The following is a 10,114-nucleotide window of genomic DNA, read 5'->3' as shown; positions in this document are numbered from 1 at the left end:
TCTTATATGAAATAAATATGAAAATACAATTACAATAAATTACATGATATGAATAAATTACAATGACTATTGAATTTACATCATAAACGTGCTCAAAAGGGATCTTAGAAGTAAAAGAAAATAAATAAAACGAAAGGAATAAGATAATTGAAGTTTGAAATATGGGAATATGCCGGAAATCTGGCGATAATACGGATAATAGTTAATTAAAAGCCTAAAAGAAAGCCTACGTCAAGACGGGAAAGAGTTCAGAGACAGAACCCAACTCAGAACAAGCGCAGCATCCACTGCGTCCTCTAGAAGAGGCGCATCAGTTTATGCGGTTGTTCTCGAGTTGGATTCTGACTGTGAAAGTCGAACTCGTGTTTCAGTTATCGTTCGTTGATAGATTTTAGGGTCGATTATTAGCATATGACTCAAAATAGGCGATTTAGTTAGATTATAGGGTTATTTCACGGGAATAATCCATCCTATGTCCTCTCTTAACGTTTAACTGAGAATAATATCATCTTTGACGTCATTTAACTTGTATTAAACCAGTCGAATGGCTACCTAGATAACCGGTATACTTTTGTGTTAATAAACCTATTTAACCATTAAACCCCCTTCTTATTGACAAAACAAAAACCCTTAACATTATTTCCTCCAAATCTTTTCAATTTCTTAATCAATGAAAACCTTAATTAATTTCCCCACACACCTGCTAGGTTGTGGAACATTGCAACAGTGGGCAAACTTGTCAATTGGATTTACACTAAAGCTGATAGGCTATGGGTTTTATGGATTGATCATGTTTATATAAAAGGGGCAGGGTGGCATAGTTATGAACCTCCTCCATATGCTAATTGGAATTGGAGGAATATCTGTAAAGTAAGGGCTCTGTTAGCAGCTGGTTTTCAAGGTAATTAGTGGATAGCAGATCCTAAGGGTTACTCTGTTGCTTCAGAATATCAGTGGATGCAGGGTACACACCCCATGTCCAGTGGTTCAAGGATGTTTGGGATGGATGGGTTCTTCCTAAACAGTCATTCATAGGTTGGCTAATTAAGCATGAAGCTTTGAACACAAGAGTAATGCTATATTCTTTAGGCCTGTGTGAGACTAACATGTGTGTTCTATGTGAAAGGGAAGAAGAAGTACATGGACATCTTTTTGGGAACTGTGCATATAGTTCCAGGATTTTTTCTCTAGTGGATGCTTGGTTACAAGTGAATCTGAGTACTGTCATAGGCGTATCAAAGCTGCAGAAGAAAGCTTACAGGCTGATCAGACTGCCATGCTGGTATGCAGTCTGGATGGAGAGGAATCAGTGCAGGATTGATTTTAAATTGAGTCGACCTAGTCATGTTGCAGAGGAGATAAAGCATTTGGTGAAGACAAGGTTGCAAAGAGTAGTAGCTAGGCCTACTCTAGTAGGGGATAGAATTTGGCTTGAAAGATTAGGAATTCGTATTTGATGTATAAGTTTTAATTCCTTAGAGTATTGAAAAATGCACTTATGATGTAATATCTTTTGTTGATTGATGATTAATCAAAGCTCACATTTTACCAAAAAAAAATAATTAATTTCCCCAAATTTTATTTCCTTTTTCAACTGTGGTGCGAATTGATCAACAAGTGATTTTCATTGTCATGGCAAGTGTGAGTTCCCTAATTCTCTTTAATTTTTGTTACTTGTGTCTCGTGGTATCTGGGAGAATCAATCTCGTGTACAACAAGAGTTCGAGAATTGAATATGCGTTGTGGCAAAGAGTTGGGGTAAGGATGAAGGTGTTGATGGAGATGCTTAACCCGCTTCAATATGGCAGCACTAATCCATACAAGGAGATGTGAACAACCATATTCGTATTTACATTGAAGACTGAATTGCTGATACATTATGCGATGCCAAGACTCCATAAACAAAGGTCTGGAAAGTCTTATTAAAAGCTTTATTTCCGAATTCCATTCGCACATCATAAAAGCTAAAATATCCGGCATCATTGAAAGAAAGATTACTTGTCAATGTGAAAAGGTACCTCTATCTAGTTGACAATATATTCGTCTTCACTGCACTACACATTTTTCATGCCATAAGTTGTCATTGATTTTAATGAAGAATACGAAGTACTCATTACTCAATAAATTTTGGAGAATAAAGGAGGAATTAATTAAGGAGCAAGAAGAAAATAAAGGAAAGAAGAAGAAATAAGAGATAGAATAAACAGAAGAAATGAAGAAATGAAGAAGAAGAAATGAAAATTGAAGAAATGAAGATGAAGAAATGATAATGAAAGATATGAAGATTAAATAGAAAAAAAAAGGGAATAATGAGACCTACATGGTCACCTGTTTAGAAACCGGTTGAAACAGGTCAAAAATGTTGTTGGTCTAATACAAGTTAAATGACGTCAAAGATGAGATTATTCTCAGTTAAAAATTAGGATAGATTAATATGAGAAGATAAGACATAGGATGGATTATTGCCATGAAATAACCCTAGATTATATGTGTACAAGGACCGTCAAAAAGCGATAAAAGGACAAGTTAAATAAGATATAAAGGTGGTTTACAAACACGATATGTATACGATGCCAGAAACGAAAAGGTTGAAACTTTAGGTAATATTAAGGTAGAAAACATAAACTAGAGAATTAACATAAAACGATGTATCAAAACAAGCCCAGGAGACTTGATATGACCGAATCGAATCTCTTAAAATCCGGTTTTGAATAGATGACGAAAACCCACAAGTATCGATTATAAGGGATCTAATGTCGAAAACATTGAAAATGATTCGATAAAAAAGGGTAGTGAAAATAATTTGTCGAAGAAAACGGAAGAACAAAAGAAAACGAAATTTGCAGAAAACTCGAAGAAGAAGTGCAACAACTGATGGCACACCCTGCAAGAGGCGCAGCAGATGTTGCGGTCTTTCCAGAAGGCGCATCGGTTGATACAATTCTTCCCCACGCCAGATCTGTGCTGATTTCGTAAAAAGGGTTTTAAAAGACAATTTTGAAAGCGTTTTCGAGCATATTTACGATAAAAATTCTAACATTAATATCTAAAAATAAACAAAAGAGAATAAAATTGGGATTTTACACCCTCAGACTTACATATTTCACGAGATTAACTAAGTTATCGTTAGTGATTGCTCGACTCGATGTAGGATTGAAAGTGCCATTTTAGGAGGATTTAGTACGGTTTATTAAGTTGATTAAGTGGAGTTGGTCAAGTGGGTCGGTCTATGCAACGTGACTGGTACTCAGAATGATTTGAGCTTACATGGTCGAGTAGATCAAGCACGTAGGTGTCGAAAAGCAAAAGCGTGGTCTTAGAATGCAAAGGGGGGAGAGAAGGGCGGACACTCGCGTGAAAATATGTGAGGCGGTGGCCTCTATTTATACTAATCACGAGGAGGAATTAAGGAAAAAGTCAGATTAGGAAACAGCGGCCCAAAAAGAGGCGCAGCGGGAACTGCGACCTTTCCAAGAGGCGCAGCTCCTACTGCGTCATCTTCTGAGGCCTTTCCTCCTTAGGAAGAAAGATTTCCGGGGTTTAATTTAGAAATCAGGGAAGATGTATGCTTCCTTATTCCATAAAGAAGATATTTTCGATATTTAATCATAAAAAATAAATATTTAGGAATAAAACTCTAGAATATTCTAGAACATTCCGACTCGGCTTAAGACGGTTTTAGAAAATGGAAACGGTTTTTGACCCGGACTCCAAATGTATTCTAATTACTGTCAAAACAACCGTATCGGGGCGTAGATGATGACCATGAGGTTGACTCGACTGTTTGAGCTATAACTTGTCGACGAACTTACAAAATGTTATAAATCGCTCCGTGTGATAAACATGCGGCTCAATCATCACTGGGTGGTTGGCGGAAGGTGTAGAAACGAGGTATCTAAAAAATTATATTTAAATATTTTATAAATTATATTAATTGGAGAATTATATCGTGATACGGAATAAATAATAAATAAATGAGTCGGGATGACAATTGGGTAACTCGTGTATTAGCTAGTAATAGTAATAATAGTACTAGTACTAGTAGGAGTAGTAATAATAATAATAATAATAATAATAATAATAATAATAATAATAATAATAATAATAATAATAATAATAATAATAATAATAATAATAATAATAATAATAATAATAATAATAATAATAATAATAATAATAATAATAATAATAATAATAATAATAATAATAATAATAATAATAATAATAATAATAATAATAATAATAATAATAATAATAATAATAATAATAATAATAATAATAATAATAATAATAATAATAATAATAATAATAATAATAATAATAATAATAATAATAATAATAATAATAATAATAATAATAATAATAATAATAATAATAATAATAATAATAATAATAATAATAATAATAATAATAATAATAATAATAATAATAATAATAATAATAATAATAATAATAATAATAATAATAATAATAATAATAATAATAATAATAATAATAATAATAATAATAATAATAATAATAATAATAATAAACCACTTAGTGAAACTTCAAAAAGGTTGTTAGTGAGGCTTCAACCCATGACCTCTTGGTTGAGATGCGCTTGCTATTACCACTGTGCCACAAGCATCTTGTTGCTATTTCTGTATCTCTTTTGATATATGTGTGTATGTTAAGACCTGAGTTAAAACAATATGTACCTATAATAATTATTAAATGTACTTCTAACTTATATAGAATGTACATTCAGTATAAAATCAATGTAATGCTTAGTTAGTTATATATATTTGATAAAGATTGAACAAAATATCGTATGTACTTATGATAATTTGTACTTATTATTTACATAATTATTATAAAATTTATATTTGTTATAGGTTATATTATTTTAATGAAAAATGTACGTACAATATATTTATGCCGAAGGTACATTTTATTTTCATTGGAGGTACATAATATATTCTTTTATGACATGCCATGTATATTTCAATTATCTATTAAATTCATATCATTAATTCGTTAGGTTCATCATATATATATATATATATATATATATATATATATATATATATATATATATATATATATATATATATATATGTAAGGTGTACATTGAGCATATGATATAGGTACGTCTTATAATAACTATGGGTACATATCAAAGTATTTATGTTTATTTAAATTATTTATCAATCACGTTTCAACAAATCATCAAGTACCTTTAATTTGTTTAGGAGGTACATTAAATATATCTACAATAGGTACATTTATTAACGATTGTAGATTCATATCATGTTTATTTTAATTAATTATCTTGCACGGATGAATAAATCATTTACATTTTATGTATATGAGAGGTACATTAAATTTATAATATAAGTCCATATAATACTTATTAAAGGTACATATCATATTTATTTTTATTAATTATCAATTATGACTCAATTTTTTATTATGTACATTTTATTTATATAAGAGGCACATTAAATATATATTATTGGTACATATAATAAATATTAAAGTTACATACCATGTATATCTTAATTAGTTACAAGGCATGTTTCAATAATTATTCAAGTACATTTTAATAATATAGAAGGGACATGAAATATATAATAAATGTACATTTTAATAATTATAACTACATATCATATTTACTACAATTGTTTATTAACTTTATTTCACTTACTCGTCGGGGACACATAATATATATTGGAGGTACATTAAATATAAAGTATAGATACAAAGAATTATTAACATAAGTACATAAAATATGTTGTTCAATTTTGATCAAGTACACTTAACTAACTCATCATGTACATTGATTTTATAAGGAATGTACATTAAATATAAACTGGAAGTACATTTAATAATTATTAGAGGTACATATTGTTTTAACTCAGGTCTTAACAAAGATATATATTAAAGGAGATACAAAAATAACAACAAAATGCATGTGTCACAGTGGTAAAAGTAAGTGCATCTCAACCAAGAGGCCGTGGGTTCAATCCCCATCAACAACATTTTTGAAGTTTGAAATTGTTGATCATCATTGACCATTGGTGGCTGTTGACCACCTTCAACCACCGTTGACCCTCCGCCTTCCCAGCCACCGACGGCCACTGGCGACCACCCTTGACTGGCACCGGAACTCTACCCTAATAATAATAATAATAATATTTTGAACGTTAGAGAGGGAGAGGGAGTGCGTTTTTTGGGCGATACTCAGGTGACTTCTGTCGGCTGCCGTCACCACCCTGTCAACCTTCTTCATCACCGTCACAGGCCCACGCCGGCGGTCTTGTCGACGAAGGTGGGATCTCAGGTGGTTGTTTAGGGTTTCAGGGTGTGGGATCGTCTGCGGGTTTCGTTAGGGCAGCTGGGTTTTTGCGTCTAACCACCGTTAGCAGCCACCATCCACGCCACATCGACCTTTAGACCTCACGTCGCCGGTCAGGGGTGGGTGTTGCCGGTTGTTCTTGCGGTGGTCTTTTGCTGAGAGGGGTTTTCGAGTTCGGCAGATTCGTCTTTCTCAGGGGTCTCTGTCGCCTCCTTGCGGCTGTTGTACACCTACGCTACCACCATTTGGCCATCAGACCTCACGTCGCCGGCCTTTGACGTGGTGGCTGACGGCTCTGCCAGCTTTTTTCCTTCCTCTTCTACGGTCAGTTTCTCTCCTTGCGCGTGTTAGGGTTTCCTTTTCCTTTTTTATTCTTCTTTTGTTTTTTGTTTTTTTTTCCTGCTGGCTATCGACCTGGTGGTTTCCTGGTGTTCCTCTGGCTGTAACTTCTGCCTCCTGCCAGTGTCGGTTAGGGTTATGGTTAGTTGTGGGTGCTACGGGTGCTACAAGTTCTTTTGTCGTGGGGTTTGTTCTTGTGCCGTGGAGTTTGTGGCTAGGACTGGTTGTTGGCCATCACCGGAGTGGGTGGTGTGTTAGTGGTTGTCTTAGCTGCGGTTTGGGTGTGGGGTTTGCTACTTCCTTCATGCCCGAGCTTGTACGGTACCATTGTCCTTTTTCGGGTCTTCATGGGTGTCGGGATGGTTTCGGTAAGGGCCTTACAAAGACAGCCTGGCAGAAACATTTACAGGTCCGACATTATCATGACGGTGCGTTGGACCTTACGCATCAGACTCTTACTGATAGTTTGACTGTTTATTCCAATGCCGAGAGTTCTTTGAGACGGATAGGGCTCTGGTTGTGTGGGGTATGTTTTATGACCCGTACTGTTAGAGCAAGATGTCGGCATAGTCGGGGTGATTTTGTGATGCATCCGGAGTGTGTTGATGGCCTTTACACCTTCCATATTCATGGTATTCCGAGACCTTTGGTTCCTTCTGCTTCGGTTTCTTCTGATGATAGTGTAGAGCTCGTTCAGTGGTCTATATCTTCGCTGGATCGTTTATTGTCTTTAGGCCTTCGCACCGTGAAATCTATTCCTCCTAAGTGCCGTCTTGGGTTTGCTCGGGCTTTGAAAGGGGCCTTGGATGCGGTGTTTGATGCCCCTAGTGATCTCTCCCGCTGGGTTCGTTTGCTTGTTCTACCACTTTGTTTGCTCAAGACTTTCGCTCCTCGGAGTAATCATGAGTGTCGGACTGCTATTCGGCGTCAGCATCAGGAGGAGAGTATTGCCAGGGCTATCCTTGCTTGGGGGCACTGGGGGGGGGTTGCGTTATTGTTACGGAGTGTTTTGATGAGGGTCATTCTTCATTTTCTGTGGATGAGGATCTGGATTTGAGTGAGCTTAACCTCCACCAATGTCGGCGGAAGATTTCGATGGCCATTATCTCTTCTTCTTTGTCGGTGCTTTCTTCCTCTGGGGTAGCCCCCTACTCCGATGCCACTCTTGTGGCCCTGCGTGAGAAGCATCCTGTCGCCCCGCCTCCTTCATTGCCTCCTCTGTCTGGGGATCATCATCCTCTGGTCGCTTCTTCGGATGTGGTCTTGTATATGATTCGGAGCTTCCCTCGTGGTACTTCCTATGGGAGGGATGGTTTTCGTGCCCAACACCTTATGGATTGTTTGAGTGGCGCTGCTGTGGCTATCTCCGATGATTTGATCACTTCTATTACTAGGGTGGTTAATCTTTTTCTTGAGGGCCGGTGTCCTCTTCCTCTGGGTGAGTACATTGCCAACGCCCCTCTCACGCCGCTCGTTAAACCGGGTGGTGGGGTTCGTCCTATTGCTGTTTGTACGGTCTGGAGACGGCTTGTCTCTAAGGTTGGTGCTTCTATGGTTGGCCCGTCTTTATCTTCTTATTTTGATGGGCTTCAGTTCGGGTTGGGTGTGTCCGGTGGAGGACAGGCTATCTTGCATGCCTTGAACCGGCTCATTGAGGATCGGGGGCTCAGGTGGGGCTTTCTATGTTGCTGGTTGATTTCCAGAATGCGTTCAACTTTGTTGATCATTCGACCATTCTTCAGGAGGTCCGCCGTTGTTGCCCGGCTCTCTCCCGTTGGGTGGAGTTTTGTTATTCCAGCCCGGCCCGCCTTTTATATGGGGAGCACTGCTTGTGGTCTTGTCAGGGTGTTCAGTAGGGTGATCCATTGGGCCCTTTGCTTTTCGCTTTGGTTTTGCATCCGTTAGTTTGCAAGATCCGGGACACTTTTGACCTCACTTTGCAGGCGTGGTACTTAGATGATGGCACCATCGTGGGTGATACTTTGGAGGTGGGGAAGGTCTTGGATTTGATTATGGTGGATGGCCCTCTTTTTGGATTGCATCTTAATGTCTCCAAGACGGAGGTCTTTTGGCCTGTTGAGGATCCTCGGAGTCGTCTTCCTGGGCTTTTCCCCCCTTCTATTTCTCGGCCATCGCGTGGTGTTACTGTTTTGGGTGGACCTGTCAGTGCTTGTTCTGATTTTAGCAGTGAGATTGTGGCGACGAGAGTAACCAAGACCATTGAGCTAATGGATTTGGTTGCGAGGATTGAGGACCTGCCATGTGAGTTGCTTCTTCTTCGAGCTTGTACTGGTATTTCCAAGCTTTACTTCTCACTTCGTACTTGCTCCCCTAGTGTTTTTGGGTCTGTCCATCTTCCTTTTGATGTCGCTCTGCGTTCTAGCTTGGAACGTATTGTCACCGCGTCAGGGCCGGGTTTTTGGGATTGGCAGTGGCGCCTTGCTACATTTCCTTTTCAGCTTGGTGGTCTTGGTGTCTATGCGGCGGGAGATGTTTTATTTTATGCTTTTATTGCGTCCCGCTTGCAGTCTGATGGTTTGCGAGGCTAAGCTCCTCGGCCCTTCCGGTATTGTAGGCTGCCCCTGCTTTTGATGATGCGGCGCAGTGTTTCTTTGTGACTACGGGATCTGGTGTTTTAGGTAACCCTAGTGAAATTGCTTTGCCCCAAACTTATGAAGAAATTGGCGGACATTTATTTCGCGACGGTTCTTTCTTTGCCTCGAGTCTGTTTTCTCTTTGACGCCTCGCCGATTGCTTTATGGCGGTCTCGGCGGGGTTCTCACTCCTCGATTGGTTGCGTGCGGTTCCTATCTCGGGTTTGGGTCGGACTATGAACGGAGGACTTACCGTTGTGTCTTTGGGGTATCGTCTGGGTGTTCCGTTATTCACGGTATCTAGGCCTTGTCCGGCTTGCTCTCGGGTTTTTGCCGAGGATGTTTTTGGGGACCACGCTGTTTCTTGTCTTGCATGCTGTGGGCGTTAAACATCGGCATAACCTTGTCCGGGACGCTCTTTTCGACATCTGCTATAAATCTGGTATTACTGCGGGAAAGGAGGTTGATATCGGTTTGGTTGATGGACATGGTGGCTCTCTTCGTCCTGCGGATTTATTGCTTTATTCTTGGGACAGGGGGCGTGATGTGTGCGTTGACTTGACAGGTTCTTCTCCTTTGACTCGGATCGGGATGGCGGATTTTGTGCCTGGCCGGGTTGTCGCTGATGCTGCTCAGCGAAAGTGTGCTAAGTATGGGGATTTGTGCGCGGTGGCGGGTTACGGTTTCCTTCCTTTCTCTTTCTCTTCACTTGGGGAGCTGGGTTCGGATGCTGTTGCCTTGCTCAAGCGGATCCAGAAATTCTCGGTATGTCAGGATGCGGGGGCTCGGGTGGCCGCTTACATTTTTACTAGACTTAGCTTTGCTATTGCTAAGGGTGTGGGAG

The sequence above is a fragment of the Silene latifolia genome, unplaced genomic scaffold (assembly GCF_048544455.1).
Source record: "Silene latifolia isolate original U9 population unplaced genomic scaffold, ASM4854445v1 scaffold_88, whole genome shotgun sequence".
Lineage (NCBI taxonomy): Eukaryota > Viridiplantae > Streptophyta > Magnoliopsida > Caryophyllales > Caryophyllaceae > Silene > Silene latifolia.
This window is presented reverse-complemented; position numbering follows the sequence as displayed.